Source organism: Hevea brasiliensis, chromosome 11 (assembly GCF_030052815.1).
Source record: "Hevea brasiliensis isolate MT/VB/25A 57/8 chromosome 11, ASM3005281v1, whole genome shotgun sequence".
Classification (NCBI taxonomy): domain Eukaryota; kingdom Viridiplantae; phylum Streptophyta; class Magnoliopsida; order Malpighiales; family Euphorbiaceae; genus Hevea; species Hevea brasiliensis.
The window spans coordinates 45,111,995-45,130,949 of NC_079503.1; the positions used below are offsets into that span (position 1 = coordinate 45,111,995).

At 36.8% G+C, this 18,955-nt stretch overlaps 1 non-coding gene across 1 annotated transcript; it reads left to right on the plus strand.

Annotated features, from left to right (window-relative positions):
- The first annotated feature begins 7,743 nt into the window (after nt 1-7,743).
- Nucleotides 7,744-7,850, plus strand: LOC131170779 (small nucleolar RNA R71). Its single transcript, XR_009141545.1, has one exon. It is a non-coding gene; the product is annotated as a small nucleolar RNA R71 (small nucleolar RNA).
- Nucleotides 7,851-18,955: the final 11,105 nt, after the last annotated feature.

Sequence of the window (18,955 nt, forward strand, 5' to 3'; positions counted from 1 at the left end):
CATGATATAACTGTGGGTTTTATGAAATTGGTTTTGACACTTCGAAATGAAATTGTTTGGATTAAAATCTCATAATTCATGTTTTGTATTTAATTCTCATGTTCAGTTCAATTTTTGAATAAATATGATTTAAATTATGCAGAAAGATTATTTTAGTATGTTGTGCACCACTGAGTCCTAGTACTCAGCGATGGCTGTTATTGCTGTCGCAGATATAGAGACTAGAAGAGCAGCAGAGTGAGCTACTGAGGACAGAGGAGCTACCTACTCTGAAGTCAATTGGGTATATTTTATACCCTGACTGTAAAAATTTATTTTGATGTATATAATATATGTAAAGGTATGGACATGTAAAACTGGTCTTGAGCAGTTTGTATAAAGTTTGTAACAAATTTTAGTTTAGATTTTCCTAATGTAAATTTTTAGTATGATGTATATAAATTATTTTACATTTAATTACATATGAATGAAAGTATTTTATTTTAATTTGAATGAAATTAATTAGTAATATTTTGGATGATATTTGAATTGGGAATTATGGATTTGAATTTTTGGAAATTGATAAGTGATGCTGAAATTGATTGGGATGATTGTGAAATTGAAGAAATTGTTGAGACAAATTATTAGAAGTGCTTTTTACAGGTATTTGAAGAACTGTTTTCTCAAAATACAGACGACACTCTGCCAAAATTTTTATAAAATTTGTGAAAAAATAAAATGGGCAAAAAATTTTAACTATTTTCAACTTTAATTAAATGTTTTAATATCTATTAGAAAATGCTCACCACTTCTAAAAAGTAAGAAAATGATTTTAAAATCCTTTGTAGGGTACTAAATGAGTTATTGGTAGGTAAAGTTTGGTAGTTCATTAGGTATTCTATGGGATCATATTATGCCTTACAGAGGGGTAAGGTGTGACATAAGCAATCCTTATCAAGTTAATAACTGCTTTAAGAAAATGAAGTAGTTAAGCTGAACAACAATTTATGAAGCATAATTCATTTAATCCACCCTATTGTTTCCTTATGTTATTATCAAAAAATGGGATCAGAATCAATAAACCCTAATTGCTACTTATGTTCAATCTTACACAATAATTACGAATTATGAAGAAGAACTAGCAATTGATCTCATCAAACAATCAACTAATAGGCCTTTCTAGCAAATCATTTAATAGATCAAAGACAAATAAATCAGAAAATAATAGATATTCAAAAAGACATAAATTAAATTAAGAACCTTGTCTCACAAATCAAGTAAAAGAACTTGAATCCCTTGAACTGAATTAAAAACTTAGCCAGAAAATAAAGAAGAATTCTAAAAGATGAATGGAGAGGCTGCTGAATGGTTTTTGGAGGGGTCTCTTGATTGCCTTGAGGCAGCTGCTATCTCTTCAATTTATAATAAATGGTCTAGGGTAAGGTTTTTCTAGAGTCTCTGTCAAAAACTACAATTGGAACAAAATTAGAAATCTGACTGTCGATGGATACACGGCCCGTGTATCACTACACGGCCTAGGGCCGTGTAACTTACTGGAGCTGAATGGGCTTGTTTCGCATGGACACAAAAAGTTACATAGGTCTCCAATATTTACACGGGTCAAGTTATATGGCCCGCGTACTTTGTCTCTTCCTCGGCTCTCTGGATTTTTTCTGGTAGAAAATTACATAGGTATCCAAGATTTACACGGGTCAAGTTACACGGCCCGTGTACTTCGTATCAACCATGTTTCTCAATCCTTTGACCTTTCCAAGCTTCTTTCCACACTATATTGCTCCGGAACTTCATCAAAATACTGAAAAATACAATAGAGTCAAATTTCTCCACTTAACACAAATATTTCAACAACTCTCTAAACATATGCCTAATAGATAACTATACTTAACCAACTTAATTAAACATAAAAATACATTAAAAATACTAAATGTGATGGGAGTAAAATTAATAAATTATGCACTTATTAAATATCCCCACACTTATTCCATGCTTGTCCTCAAGCATGACTTAAACTCTCAATCAACTCTACTTAGAAGTTGCTTAACTTCACCCTATCACAATCATTCTCAAACAAAAGATTAAAAGTTTGAAAGAAGAGGCAAGTAAGGTAATAACCATCACAACAAATTCCATCAACACTATACCAATATATCAACAAATTTCTAATAAAACAATAGGTTTGAGATCAATTAAGCTCACACAATTAAAGTTTCAAAAAATTTTAAGTCAATGCATACCAAAACACAAGCTTAATTTATCAAGGCACAACAATTATAGCTCTTTGCAAATCTTAGGGGAGATAGAAATGGGCCTTTGTTTTTTTATATATGAAATTGGTACTTCTCTCTCGTCACAGTTACTTTTAACCGTCACCTTCAGAAAAGTACCTTGCTCATATTCTAGCCAGCTTTTGGCCTAAGAATCGATATGGGGTTCATGAAGACCCCTGGTTAGTTTGCTTAACTAAAATAGCGGAGCAATTTTCAAGTTCAACCTTTTATTTCCTCCAATTTATGCATTTACATATTATAAAGTGCCCTGATAGATTGAACAAAGTTTTGAAATATGCATGACACTAGTTTAAAGCACACATAACTAATCATTTCACCATTAAATCAAGCCTAAATGATTTATGCATGAAAAAAAAAAAATTCTCTATGGTATGGAGAAGAGTGAAAATCCATCATTAAAGTTACTATTACCTTGCCTAAAATCTCAAAAATTCAATCTAAAGTAGAAAAGTTATTTCAAGGACAAATCACTTCTCTCCGAGAGTTAATATAGAATCATGAATCATGAATCAAGCTTATAAGCACACTTTTTTTTTTTATTAAAGCAATAAATTTCTCCTCCCTCACACTTAAAACTTACATTATCCTCAATGTAAAGCCCAAATGCAAAAGAAAAGAAAAAAAATGCTAGAAAATAAAATAAGATAAGGGAAAGAAAACAAATCTGATTGTGGCTAACAAGCCACCCATGGGTTGCCTCCCAAGTAGTACCTTTGTTTAATGTCATTAGCTCGACATAGCTAAGCTCCTTAATCCTTATAAATTGGGTTACTCAATTTGAGTTCCTCCACTGTATGCTCCTGAAACCCTTCATAAAATGGCTTGAGTCTATGACCGTTTACTTTGAACACCTTATTAGTTCCTAAACTTTGAATTTCAACTGCACCATAAGGAAACACATTAGTAACAACAAAGGGTCTAATCCAATGAGAACACAGCTTACTAGGCATCAGCTTCAATATGGAATTATACAATAAAACTTTTTGTCCAATCGCAAACTACTTCCTTAGAATTAGTTTGTCATGGAATGCCTTGGTCTTTTCCTTATAGATCTTAGAGTTCTCATAAGCCTCAAGTCGAATTTCCTCTAATTCCTGCAATTGTAATTTTCTTTCCACACCAGTAGTATCCCAATCCAAATTACATTATCTAACAATCCAATAAGCCTTATGTTCTAACTCCACAGGAAGGTGACACAACTTACCAAATACCAATCTGAAAGGGGACATACCTATTGGTGTCTTATAAGTAGTCCTATAAGCCCACAAAGCATCATCAAGTCTAAGGCTCCAATCTTTTCTATTCGGCTTTACTGTTTTTTCCAAAATAGACTTGATCTCTCTATTAGAAACCTCTGCTTGCCCACTTGTTTGAGGATGATAAGCTGTAGATACTCTATGAAAAACACCATATCTCCTCAACAATGCCTCAACAGTTCTATTACAAAAATGTGTGCCCCGGTCACTAATTATAGCTCTAGGAACTCTAAACCTGCTAAAAATGTTTGACTTGATAAAACCTACAACAGCTTTAGAATCATCAGTCCTGGTAGCTTTGGCTTCCACCCATTTCGAAACATAATCAATAACAAGTATTACATAAACAAAGCCAAAAGAGGAAGGAAATGGACCCATAAAATCAATACCCCACACATCAAAAATCTCACAAACAAGAATTGGATTTTGAATCATCTCATTCCTACGGGTTAAACTTCCTGTTCTTTGACATTGTTCACAATTTTTGCAAATCAAATATGAATCACGAAATATAGTGGGCCAGTGAAAACCACAATCTAATAGTTTTCTACCTATTCTCTTGGGTCCAAAATGACCTCCACTTGCATAGGCATGACAAAATGCAAGAATAGATTGAATCAGGAACACATCTCCTAATAATTTGATTTGAACAAAATTTCCACAAATATGGGTCATCCCACACATAATACTTAGCTTCACTTTTCAATTTCTTTTTCTTAGTTCTAGTCAAATCAAAAGGCATAACCTTAGTAACCAAATAATTCACCAAATCAGCATACCAAGGGATCATACCTTGCAATTTAAATAACTGCTCATCAGGAAAAAGTTCCTGCAAAGGAAGTGGATCTTCTTGTGTCACTAACCTGCTCAAATGATCTGCTACCAGGTTCTCAGCTCCTTTCTTATCTTTGATTTGAAGATCAAATTCTTGCAGCAGAAGGATCCATCTAATCAACCTTGGTTTTACTTCCTTTTTTGCCAAGAGATACTTTAACGCTGCATGATCAGAGAAGATAATTATTTTAGAACCAAGCAAATACGATCGAAATTTATCTATAGCAAAAACTATAGTCAAAAACTCTTTTTCGGTTGTGGAATAATTGCACTGAGCTGAATTGAGTGTTATGGATCCATAATAAATCACATGAAAGAGCTTCCCAACACGCTGCCCTAAAACTGCTCCCACTGCATAATTACTTGCATCACACATAATTTCAAACGGTATTGTTCAATCAGGAGCTTGGATGATAGGGGGGTGATGTTAATGCAGATTTTAATTTGTCAAAAGCCTCCTTACACTCTTTACTGAACTCAAAAGAAATATCTTTTTGCAAAAGTCTAGATAAAGGCAATGCTATCTTAGAGAAATCCTTAATGAACCTGCGATAAAAACCTGCATGACCAAGAAAAGAGCGTACTTTCCTCACAGTTATGGGGTAGGGTAAGTTCACAATTAAATCAATTTTAGATTTATCCACCTCAATACCCCTATTAAAGACAACATGATCCAAAACAATCCCCTGTTCCACCATAAAATGACACTTCTTATAATTCAAAACAAGATTTTTCTCAATGCATCTCTCAAGAACAGAATTTAAATGATATAAGCATGCATCAAATGAATCATCATACATAGTAAAGTCATCCATGAATACCTCAATACAAGTATCAATGTAATCTGAAAATATACTCATCATGCATCGCTGAAATGTGGCAGGTGCATTACAAAGCCTGAAGGGCATCCTTCTAAAAGCAAAAGTTCCAAAAGGGTAAGTGAAGGTGGTCTTTTCTTGATCCTCCGGTGCAATCACAGTTTGATTATATCCAGAAAAACCATCAAAAAAGCAGAAATAATACTTACCTGCTAATCACTCAAGCATCTGATCAATGAATGGCAGTGGGAAGTTATCCTTCCTTGTTGTTGAATTCAGCTTGCGGTAGTCTATGCACATTTGCCATCCACTCTGAATCCTTGTTGGAATAAGTTCATTATTTTGATTTGCTACCATAGTGACTCCTGATTTTTTTAGCACTACTTGGACTGGACTTACCCATTTGCTGTTTGAAATTGGATAAATAACTCCTGCATCTAGTAGCTTTAAAATCTCCTTCTTCACAACCTCCATCATCTGTGGGTTCAATCTCCTTTGAGCTTCTCTACTTGGTTTAGCCTCATCCTCTAGTAAAATCCTGCGCATGCACACTGATGGGCTTATACCTTTGATGTCAGCTATTGTCCATCCAATTGCTTCCTTGTGTATTCTCAGAACCCTAATCAATCTGTCTTTTTGAATCTTTGTTAAATTGCTTGAGATGATAACTGGAAGTGTCTCATTGTCTCCCAAGTAAACATACTTTAAATGCTCAGGTAAAGGCTTGAGATCAAGAACTGGTGCCTGCACCACAGAAGGTAATAATTTTGTGTGAGATATAGGTAAGTCAATCTTTGATACTTCATACCTTTTTGGAGCAGGAGGTAATGACTGCAATGCTATTACTGCCTCTTGAACCTCTACACTTAATGGTGGATTGGTGCTAATTTCTTGAATTCCTTGACTAATCACCACTTCTAACTCATCCTCCATGCTTAATTAAAAAACATCCTGCACAATTGTATCAACAACATCAATAGAAAACATAGAATGATCATCAGCAGGATACTTCATGGCATCAAAGATATTAAATTTGACAGTCTCTCCATCGAACTCTATAGTTAAGGTGCCATCATCCACATCAATTTTTGTCTTGGCAGTTTTCAAGAAAGGTCTTCCAAACAGAATCAAAGCTGACTTTGATGTGGAACACTATCCTCCATATCCAGAATGTAAAAATCTGCAGGAAAAATCAATTCTCCAACCTGCACCAACACATCATCAACTACTCCCAATGGGTAAGCATTAGAACGGTCAGCTAACTGAATAATGACACTGGTTTCTTTCAAAGGACCCAAATTTAAAGTTTGAAAAACTGAATTTGACATAACATTAATAGATGCTCCTAAATCTGCCATTGCACGTTCAAATTTAGAATCACCTATTCTGCAGGGAATAGAAAACGAACCTAGATCCTTACACTTAGGGGGTAATTTTTGCTGAATTAATGCCGACACATTTTCCCCCACACTGATCTTTTCATTATTCCTCAACTTGCGCTTTGTAGTGCATAATTCCTTAAGGAATTTAGCATACTTGGGAACTTGTTTGATCGTATTAAGTAAAGGTATATTCACTTCCACCTTTCTGAAAGTCTCCAAAATTTCTTTCTCTTGTTCTTCTTTTTTATTTTTAGCCAACCTGCATGGGAATGGAGGAAGAACAGAATTATTAACCTTATTCAGTTTAGATTCAGTACTTACCTCAACTTCTAGAACTTCAGACTCTTTTTCTCCTTGCTTCTTCTTTGGCTCATGTGGAGTCTGATTATCAACTTTTTTCCCACTCCGTAATAGTATCGCACTTGCATTTTCTCTAGGGTTCATGACTGTTTTTGATGGGAGCTTTCCATAACCTTGAGCTTCTAGCTTACTCATAGAGGAAGCTAATTGACCAATCTGCCTCTCTATGTTTTGAATGCTATTTCTGGTCTCCTATTGAAACTGTTGAGTATTGTTAGCCATACCCTTAATAATTTCATCAAGTGACATACCTTAATTTGAGGGAGGTGGAGGTGGAGGTGGAGGTGGTTGTGGTTGATTCACTTGTGGTCTTTGCTGTTGGTATCGGTTTTGCATCGGTTGATTCCCATAACTCAAATTGGGATGATCTCGCCATCCTGGATTATAAGTACTAGAATAAGGATCATACCTGTGTTGTGGCTGTCCATAATATCCTACTGCATTAGCATGTTGCATTGATTCATCCTCTTGTAACGCAAGACACATATCAATGGCATGACCCGAACCCGAACAAATTCCATATACCTTAACAGTTTGCATTTTTTCTATAGCCAATTGCCTCACCAAAGAAGTTAAATCAGAAATTTGTTTCTCAAGGTTAGATGTACTTACCTCATTAACCTTCATAGGGGTGTGATCTATTCTCATTCCAAACTGCTGAGAATTTGCTGCCATGTTAGCAATTAGCCTCCTTGCTTCATCTGGTGTCTTGTCAACCAAAGCTCCTCCACTAGCAACATCTATCATGCTGCGGTCCATTGGTAGAAGTCCCTCATAGAAATATTGAATTAACGGCTGCTCACTTATTTGATGATGGGGACAGCTTACACACAGCTTCTTAAATCTCTCCCAGTACTCATACAAGCTCTCTCCATTGTACTGTCGGATGCCACAAATTTCTTTTCTTATGTTGGCAGCATGGGAAGCAGGAAAATACTTCTCTAAAAACATCTGCTTCATCCCATTCCATGAGTTGACAGATTCAGAAGGAAGGTAATAAAACCAATCCTTAGCTGTGCCCTCCAGTGAGAAAGGGAAAGCTCGAAGCTTGATCAGATCCTCTAAAACTCCTTGAGGTTTCATGCTGGAACATACAACATGAAATTCTTTTAAATGCTTATGTGGATCCTCACCTGCAAGACCATGAAACTTAGGCAACAAATGGATTAGTCTAGATTTCAACTCAAAAGCAACATTTAAAGCAGGGTATTGAATACACAAAGGCTGTTGGTTTAGATTAGGAGCAGCCAACTCTTTCAAAGTCCTAGCAGCCATGGTTTCATTTTCGAAATTTGACTCCAAATCCAAATCCGAACTTAACTCCCTTCGAGATTGGACTCCTTCAGATGTATTCGGAATCAGCCTACCTTGCTTAGCCAATTTTCTCAACTGTTTAGCTGTTTTTTCTACTTTTGGATCAAAGATCAACTCACCAGATTGAGAAGTTCTTGTCATAAACAAAAAAAATCAAAGTAAAAACAGAAAAATGCCTCAAAATCCTAGAAAATAATGGAATTTGGCCTTAAGAGGGTGGGGCCAAGAAATCCTGTGGATTGATTGGTCTTGATCAGAGCGTCATTTCCTTTAAAATTGGTATGGGCTGCCCTCCAAATTCAACCAAAATTCTTAATGAACAGTAACAATGAACAGTAACACTATAATTATTATATTTTTTTTTTCTTTTTTTTCTTTTCCAAAAACCTGAAAATAGCAACAACTCACAAACAAAATTAATAACAGAATATCTAACACCAAAAACATGAAATCAAATAAACTTCAGTCCCCGGCAACGGTGCCAAAATTCTTGATGGGTGTTGAATCCACTAGAAATTAAATTAACTGAAATTATCAACTATAAAATATTTTCAGTAGCAAATGGTAAATCTAGGTCAAACCCTAGAAACTGAATTATTAGATTTTCTTGCACTTGTGTAACGGGATATGGAAGAGACAAAGATGGGGGTGGGGGGAGGGGGGGGGGGGAGGGGCTTTGTAACACAAAATCAGAAGAAATCAGAAATTCAAGAACTAAATATGAAAATCTCAATTTAAACAAACTTCAGTTCAAGGTAATTCTCATTCCAATGCATTGATTTGATCATAGACAAAAAAAAATACAATTATCTCTTATTGAATACTTAATGTAGATTTACTAAACAGCGAGGTAAACCCCTGACCTCTCTATACTCATCAATTCGAGCCCAGCACTCTTATTGACTCTAATTATTAACTGTGTTGGTTTTAAGCAATCCTCATCAAATTAATAACTACTTTAAGAAAAGGAAGTAGTTAAGCTGAATAACAATTTATGAAGCATAATTCATTTAATCCACTCGATTGTTTCCTTAGGATATTATCGAAAACTGGGATCATAATCAATAAAACCTAATTGCTACTTATGTTCAATCTTACACAACAATTACGGATTATGAAGAAGAACTAGCAATTGATCTCATCAAACAATCAACTAATAGGCTTTTTTAGCAAATCATTCAATAGATCAAAGACAAATAAATCAGAAAACAATAGATGTTCAAAAAGACATAAATTAAATTAAGAACCTCGTCTCACAAATCAAGCAAAAGAACTTGAATCCCTTGAACTGAATTAAAAACTTAGCCACATATGGTTTACAGAAAATAAAGAAGAATTCTAAAAGATGAATGGAGAGGCTGCTGAATGGTTTTTGGAGGCGTCTCTTGATTGCCTTGAGGCGACTGCTATCTCTTCAATTTGTAATAAATGGTCTAGGGTTAGGTTTTTCTAGAGTCTCTGTCAAAAAATGCAATTAGAACAAAATTAGAAATCTGACTGTCGATGGATACACGGCCCGTGTATCACTACACGGCCCAGGGCCGTGTAACTTACTGGAGCTGAATGGGCTTGTTTCGCATGGGCACAAAAAGTTACACGGTCTCCAATATTTACACAGGTCAAGTTACACGGCCCGTGTACTTTGTCTCTTCCTCGATTTTCTGGATTTCTTTTGGCAGAAAGTTACACGGGTATCCAAGATTTACACGGGTCAAGTTACACGGCCCGTGTACTTCATATCAACCACGTTTCTCAATCCTTTGACCTTTCCAAGCTTCTTTCTATACTATATTGCTCCGGAACTTCACCAAAACCCTGAAAAATATAGCAAAGTCAAATTTCTCCATTTAACACAAATATTTCAACAACTCTCTAAACATATGCCTAATAGATAACTATACTTAACCAACTTAATTAAACATAAGAATACATTAAAAACACTAAATGTGATGGGAGTAAAATTAATAAATTATGCACGTATAAAATTCCCCCACACTTATTCCATGCTTGTCCTCAAGCATGACTTAAACTCTCAATCAACTCCACTTAGAAGTTCCTTAACTTCACCCTATCACAACCATTCTCAAACAAAAGATTAAAAGTTTGAAAGAAGAGGAAAGTAAGGTAATAACCATCACAACAAATTCCATCAACACTATACCAATATATCAACAAATTTCTAATAAAACAATAGGCTTGAGATCAATTAAGCTCACACAATTAAAGTTTCATAAAATTTTAAGTCAATACATACCAAAACACAAGGTTAATTTATCAAGGCACAACAATTATAGCTCTTTGCAAATCTTAGGGGAGATAGAAATGGGCCTTTTTTTATATATGAAATTGGTACTTCTCTCTCGTTACAGTTACTTTTAACCGTCACCTTCAAAAAAGTACCTTGCTCATATTCTAGCTAGCTTTTGGCCTAAGAATTGACATGGGGTTCATGAAGACCCCTGGTTATTTTGCTTAACTAAAATAGCGGAGCAATGAAAAGGTGAATATTTATTTATGACTTTTACCTGAATATCATATGAGATGAATGATTGAGAATGGAAATGTTGTTAAAAAAAATATTGAGATTTTGTTGATGAAATGGAGTTTGGGATTGATTGAAAATATTGGAAGTGTTTTTCATAGGTTCCGAAGAACTGTTTTCTCCATTTTTAGCCGGTACTCTTCCGAATTTTCTATAAAATTTACGAAACCTCAAATAAATTTATGATTTTAATAAATGACTGAAATGAATTATATTTCACAAATTGTACTCCATAACTATGAAAAAAAAAATAAATTAGGAAGAATAAAAATGATTGAATTAAAATAGGGTGTTCCGATACACTGTATGGCATATCTTGCTCGGCTACACTGTAGACGGGTAAGGAGTGTCACATTTAGTGGTATCAGAGCACGGTTTAGGCATTTCTGGGCGTAGATTGAGTCCATACCATGCATTGCATTTGTAAGAGTTGATGTGACACTAATGCAGATCTGTTTGTCTTTATTATTTTGAATAGGATATGGACCCTACATCACAGAGGGCAGTTGAGGAAGAAGTGGAGAGTCATGCACCAGCTACAGCAGCTGAGATTGGGGGTAGGGGAGAACCTACTCCGCTTGCTCAAGTAGAGCCTGCTCAGCCTGCACAGGCCATGTTCCAACAAATGGCTAAGTTTTTCAAACAAATGGCTGGGGTAATGCCACCACCACCACCACCTCCACAGCAGAAATCGCATATGGAAAGATTGAGAAAATTAGGAGCAGTGGATTTCTTTGGCAAGAGAGAAGATGATTCTGTTGCAGCTGAAAATTAGTTTAACAGAACAGGCAGAGTTTTAAAATAACTCCACTGTACTCTAGAGCAAAATTTAGAAGTTGCTATATCTCTGTTGCAAGATGATGCCTACCAATGGTGGGATACAGTGTCTAGTGAAGTGCAGCCAGAAATAATAACTTGGGATTTCTTCCTCTCAGAATTTAAGAAGAAGTATGTGAGTAGTGTATACCTAGAAGAGAGAAGAAGAGAGTTCATTAACCTGAGATAGAGACAGCTGACAGTAGCCTAGTATGAAAAGGAATTTGTCAGACTTAGCCACTACGGAAGGGAGATAGTCCCTAATGAAGCCGAAAGGTGTAAGAGATTTGAAGCGGGATTAAATGACAATATAAAGATCATGATTACTGCCTTAGGAATCACAGACTTCACCAAGTTAGTGGAAGCTGCATTAAAAGTTGAGAAAGTTAAAATAAGTGAGCAGACTAAAAGGAAGAGACAGCAGAAGAGGGGCCCGGGTCAGTCTAGTTCATCTCCTGCACCTGGGAAGAAGTTCTAAGGTCCACCTACACAGAGTTCAGGTCAACCTCAAGGTCAGGGTCAGTCTTAGGAGCCCAAGCCACAGTTCACCCCTAAGAAAGGTTAGTCCACACCATCAGTGGACAGCTCTCTAGGGACGGGGTTCAGGGGACCAGCCCCAGCATCTTCTGCATGTCCACATTGCCTGAAGTGGCATAAGGGAGAGTGTTGGAGAGTGACTGGTGCCTGCTTAAGGTATGGGTCGACAGAGCATCAGCTGAGGAACTGTCTACCAGAACTACTACAACTGCTCCAACACAAGCAGATAGACCTGCTCCTGCACCATAAAGGGGTAGGAAATCTGGCAAATATGAGGCAGTGGGACCATCATAGAGGCCTGCATCTGAGCCAGCAGAGAAGCCTGAGAGCAGACCACCTGACAGAGCCTATGCCATGAGAGCTCAGGAGGAGTAAGATGTCCCAGACATCATCAGGGGTACGTTCTCCCTCTACAATACATCTGTGCATGCATTGGTGGATCCAGGATCCACTCATTCATACATCTGCATCAACCTACCCATAGAAAGGGGAATACTAGTAGGGGAGACTGACCAAGACATCCTGGTCACTAATCCATTGGGCCACAGTGTAGTGGTGAACAAAGTGTACAAGGGTTGCCCATTAAGGATTCAGGGGTATGAATTCTTAGCAGACCTGATTGAGTTACCTTTCCATGAGTTTGACGTGATTTTGGAAATGGACTGGTTGTCACGTCATCAGGCAATGGTTGATTGTTAACTGAAAAGGATTTCTTTGAAAACTCCTGAGGGTAATGAGATCACAGTTGTAGGGGAAAGGACAAATTTCTTATCTAATGTTATCTCAGCCACAGTTGCAAGAAAACTGATGAGAAAAGGTTGTGAAGCCTACCTAGCACATGTGGTGGATACTAGGCAGGCTAAGCCAGATCTATATGATATACCCACAGTAAGAGACTTCCCTGATGTGTTCCCTGAAGAATTGCCTAGCTTGCCACCAGAAAGGGAAGGCGAATTTGCTATTGAGATACTGTCGGGTATAGCACCAATCTCTATTGCTCCTTATAGGATGGCACCCACAGAATTGAAGGAACTAAAAATCCAGTTACAGGAGTTACTGGATAAGGGGTTCATATACCCCAGTGTGTCACCATGGGGAGCTCCAGTGCTGTTTGTAAAGAAGAAGGATGGGACTTTAAGGTTGTGCATCGATTACCGGTAGTTGAATAAAGTGACTGTGCAGAACAAATATCCGTTACCTAGAATTGACGATCTATTTGATCAGTTAAAGGGTGCAGGAGTATTTTCTAAAATTGATCTCAGATCAGGGTATTATCAGTTGAGGGTGAAGGATGCAGATGTGCCAAAGACTGCATTCAGGACCCGGTATGGGCATTATGAGTTTCTAGTGATGCCCTTTGGCCTAACAAATGCACCAGCAGCATTCATGGACCATATGAATCATATCTTCCATCCATACCTAGATCAGTTCGTAGTAGTCTTTATTGACGATATTTTGGTATATTCTAAGACCAGTGAAGAATATGATGAGCATTTGAGGATTTTTCTGCAAACTTTGAGAGAAAAGAAGCTGTATGCTAAGTTGTCCAAGTGTGACTTTTGGTTGAATGAGATTGCATTCCTTGGACATATAGTGTCAGCTGATGGGATTAGAGTGGATCCCAAGAAAATAGAAGCAGCGATGGAATGGAAGCCTCCCAAGAATACAACTGACGTCAGAAGTTTCTTGGAGCTAGTTGGGTATTATAGAAGATTTGTGAAGGGATTTTCGTTAATAGCTGCTCCAATGACCTAGTTGTTACATAAGAATGTCAGATTTAACTGGAATGACAAGTGTCAGGCCAGTTTTGAGAAGTTGAAGGCTATGTTGACAGAGGCACCAGTGTTAACACAGCCATTGTCGAGAAAGGACTTTGTGGTCTACAGTGATGCCTCGTAGGGTTAGGGTGTGTATTGATGCAAGAGGGGAAGGTGGTCGCTTATGCTTCCAGGCAACTAAGGCCACTTGAACAGAATTACCCTACCCATGATCTAGAACTTGCAGCAATTATCTTCGCATTGAAGATATGGAGGCATTACTTGTATGGCGAAAAGTGCTACATTTACACAGACCACAAAAGTCTGAAATACTTGCCAACCCAGAAGGAGCTCAACCTTAGACAGAGGCGATAGATTGAGTTCTTGAAGGACTATGATTGTGTGATTGACTATCTTCCTAGGAAGGTAAATGTAGTTGCTGATGCTTTGAGTAGAAAATCCATCACAGCTTTGAGATCATTGAATGCCCGTCTATCCTTGGCTCGAGATGGAGCTATTTTGGCTGAGTTGCAAGTGAGGCCAAACCTGCTACAATAGATTTTAGATGGGCAAAAAGTAGATGAAAAGTTAATGACTATTATGAGCAAAATCTCAGAAGGGAAAGCAACTGACTATGAGATGAAAGCAGATGGGTGTCTGTACTACAAAATACGAGTATGTGTACCAGATGATGGGAATTGAAAGCCAGTATTCTGAAAGAGGTACACACCAGTGTTTATGCTATGCACCCAAGAAGTACAAAAATGTATCATGATCTGAAGCTTCAGTATTGGTGGCCTGGTATGAAGAAGGAGATAGCTGACTATATGACTAAATGCTTGACATGTCAGCAAGTCAAGGCAGAACATCAAGTTCCATCGGGTTTGCTACAACCTATACACATACCAGAATGGAAATGGGATCGGGTCACCATGCATTTTGTAAGTGGTCTACCTCTCACCTAGAAGAAGTATGATGCAGTATGGGGGATCGTAGATAGATTGACGAAGTCAGCACACTTTCTGCCAGTTAGGACTGACTACTCACTGGGGAAGTTAGCGGAATTATATATCAGTGAGATAGTTAGACTGCATGAAATTCCACTTTCCATCATATCTAATCGAGACCCAAGGTTTACATCGAGATTCTGGAAGAAGTTGCATGAATCCTTGGGTACACAACTCCACTTTAGCATAGCTTTCCATCCTCAGACGGATGGGCAATCAGAAAGAGTAATCTAGGTAAACAATTGAAACCAATTGAACTAATACAAATATTGAACTGAAATGATAATAATAACATGAAATATATGTCAGGTCCTTAAGGATATGCTGAGGAGTTGTGTTATTGAGTTTGAGGGAAGTTGGGATAGATACCTCCCACTAGCAGAATTTGCATACAACAATAGCTACCAAACTAGTATCCAAATGGCCCCGTATGAAGCATTGTATGGGAGGAAATGTAGAACTCCAGTGTGCTAGACTGAATTGGGCGAAGATAAACTCGTAGGGCCAGACTTGGTGAAACAGACTGAGGAGAAGGTAAAACTAATCAAAGCCAATCTGAAGGTTGTCTCAGATAGATAAAAGTCTTGTGCCGACCTGAAGAGAAAAGAAATAGAATATGCAGTTGGCGATAAAGTGTTCCTCAAGGTGTCACCGTGGAAGAAGGTATTAAGGTTTGGAAGAAAAGGTAAGTTAAGCCCTAGGTTCATTGGCCCATATGAAGTCATTGAACATGTGGGTCCAGTGGCATACAGGCTAGCTTTACCACCAGAGCTGGACAAGATCCACAATGTGTTCCACGTATCTATGTTAAGAAGATACCGCTCAGATCCTTCACATGTCATCTCTATAGAAGAAGTTGAAGTACAACCGGATTTGACATATGAAGAAGAACCCATATGGATCCTGGCTCGGGAAGTGAAAATAAGCAGATTCCACTGGTGAAAGTGCTTTGAAGGCACCACAACACTGAGGAGGCAACTTGGGAAAGTGAAGAGACGATGAGGCAACAGTTCCCTCAATTGTTTGCATTAGGTAAATTTCGAGGACGAAATTTAAATTAGAGTAGAAGAGTTATAACACCCTCCCTATAGCAACTCCGTACATTCTACTGTTCTAGTGACCAGTGTTGGTCCGGATAGCCAGAACATCCAGAAAAATATTTAAACTAAAGAGAGGAGCCATAATTAACTCAAATATTAATAAGAAAAATTTAGAAAAAGTTTTAGAAATAAAATACAAACAAGTTAAATGAGCCAGTGCCCAAGCGATGGGTAACCTAGTAGGAAGTTGCGGTTCTCGCAACTAGGAGCCCTAGAGCTGGGGAAAAAATCATAAAATAATTTTTGGGACTCCAGAGAAGGGTCATTGAGATTCCTATGGCATTAGAATGCCAAGAAAATGCTTAGAAAAAAATTTCAATCAGTACAGATAATTTTAGTCTGTTAAGCCAAATGGAGGGCATTTTGGTCATTTTGCCTTCAGAGGTGATTTTTGGCCAACTTGTCCAGTTAAGTAAATAATTATTATGACATAAAATGTGAATAAATATTATTAAAAATTAAATTGAAAATGAGTAGAGAAGAAAAGGAAAGAAAATGAGATTAAATGACAATTTTGACATCACATGATGTCATCAACCCTTTCCCCACCAATCACAATTAAGCTAACCTATTAAAAAGGGATAATTGAGACAAGAATAATCAAAAGCAATCAGATTCATCTTCTTCACTCAAACCAGCCGTTTCCTCTTCTCCATACCCAACCACTATTGAAAGCTTATCAAAGCTTCAATTCCCACCTTAAACCACCTCAAAACCCTAAATTGCCTTCATTAAAAATTATCCCTACCACTAGAGCAAGCTTTGGGCAGCAAAAAGAAGGGAAGAAAGTGAAGTTTTGAAGCCTTGGAAAGTGCCTAAGTCAAGGTTAGTGCCAATTAATTCTAAAAATTTTGTGTATGGCTGCCATTGAACATGATGTTGGTGTTGTAAACTATGGATTGTATGTGTATGAAAATTTTAGCTGTTGGAGTTAGAGTTTGAGGCATAAAACTTAAATTTTATTCATGTGTTGGTGAATAAAAGTTTAAATGGTCAATTAGTGACCATTTGGCTGTGTATGATGAGGAAATGAAGAGAGGTGTGGCTTGGTATTTGAGATTGGTAAGCTGCCTTGGCTAACCTGCAGGACTAACCATGAGTCCAGTAGGTTTGGGTAGCCATAAATGGAGTTGTATAGGTTCAATTGGTACAAGGCAAATTGGGCATGAAACTAGACACATAATGGCACAACTTTGGTGAAGAAACCCTGCCCAGAAAACCAAACCAAGTTGGCCTAAAAATTGCCCTAATCCGGTTGACTTGCATTCTGCCTGGGAAAAATAACCAAATGAACACTATTTATTTATTTGGTCATAACTCAGTGTAGAAAGGTCCAATTGACTTGAAATTTTATCGGCAGAAAGCTGAGACAAAGACCTATAACTTTCATGAGGGACACAAATCTAAATTCTGATCATAACCTAGTCATATTGCCAACCAAACTTAGGTTATCAAATCTGGCAGAACCAGTTTTGCCCAGAATTTTGGATTCTGTCCAATCCGGCCAGTTGTGGTTTTTAGGCCATAACTTGAGCTACAAAACTCCAAATGGAGTGATTCAAAAAAGAAAATGTAACTAGACAAAATAAGGAACAACTTTCATAAAGACAATTTTGCCAAATTCCTACTGTATAAATGACCAATGGAACAGTAAATATGAGGTTTGAAATCTGAAAATTTTGAATAACTAACACTAAGCTTAGAAATGGTATTGGCAACCAATATCAACAATTTTAGAATGCAAAATGTGGTATGTTGAGAGTATTAGAACCAATATACCTATTGTCTATGCAAAAGTCAACATTTTAGTTGACTAATGAAATGAATAGTAACACTTAAACTTCAATTTTAAGAATTATGAAATTTAAAAATGTAACATGCCCTAGTACACCTAGCAAGATTGGTTTGGATAGGTTGGCATGCCAATTAGGTTTAGTTAGCAGTACTGCACATGGCATTATGCCATTCTGTGATTTTATAGCTTTTAGCCATTTTGACATTATGTTGAGACTTTGCCTTGTGCCTAATGTTATTACAGCTTATTAGCTGTTCTGTTGCACATCAGGAGACACATATGTGACCAATGGTGTGACGGCCCAAGGTACTTGATACCCAGTGCCAGTTTACCCATTTATCCAGTTTAGTCATCCAGTATTGGTTACTTGGGCAACCAAAAATGAAAGTGAATAAATTTAATGAAATTATGAATATAACAAGTATAAAATAAATAAGATTACCAATAATGATCGAAAAATTGTCTGCATAAGACATCAGGACATGCACTGCATATTTATTTTCTGTTATTTCTTTTTATTTTATTATTAGCACCACTAAGCATTATTGCTTAGCGCATTACTTTTTGCCATGCGTAGGTTCTGGAGAGATCGACCGAAAGCCCAGTAGACCACAGACTGGGTGAGACCTTCTGCAGCTCTGCATAGTATCCGTGTCACCTCACCGATGTCATTGCATTGGTAGGACACTAGGTTTCATTTTGGGTATTTTGTAATTAACTTTTATTTTCTCATATGTAATTGAAACTTATGTAATGTATTTTGGTATTAATGTAAATAGTGGAAATTGTGTTTATGAATGAAAAGGTAAATATTTATTTATGACTTTTACATGAATATCATATGAGATGAATGATTGAGAAATGAAAATATTGTTGAAAAAAATATTGAGATTTTATTGATGAAATGGAGTTTGGGATTGATTGAAAATATTGGAAGTGTTTTTCACAGGTTCTGAAGAACTTTTTTCTCCATTTTTTTCCGGTACTCTGTTGGATTTTTTATAAAATTTGCGGAACCTCAAATAAATTTACGATTTCAATAAATGATTGAAATGAATTATATTTCACAAATTGTACTCCATAACTATGAAAAAAAAATAAATTAGGAAGAATAAAAATGATTGAATTAAAATAGGGTGTTCTAGTACA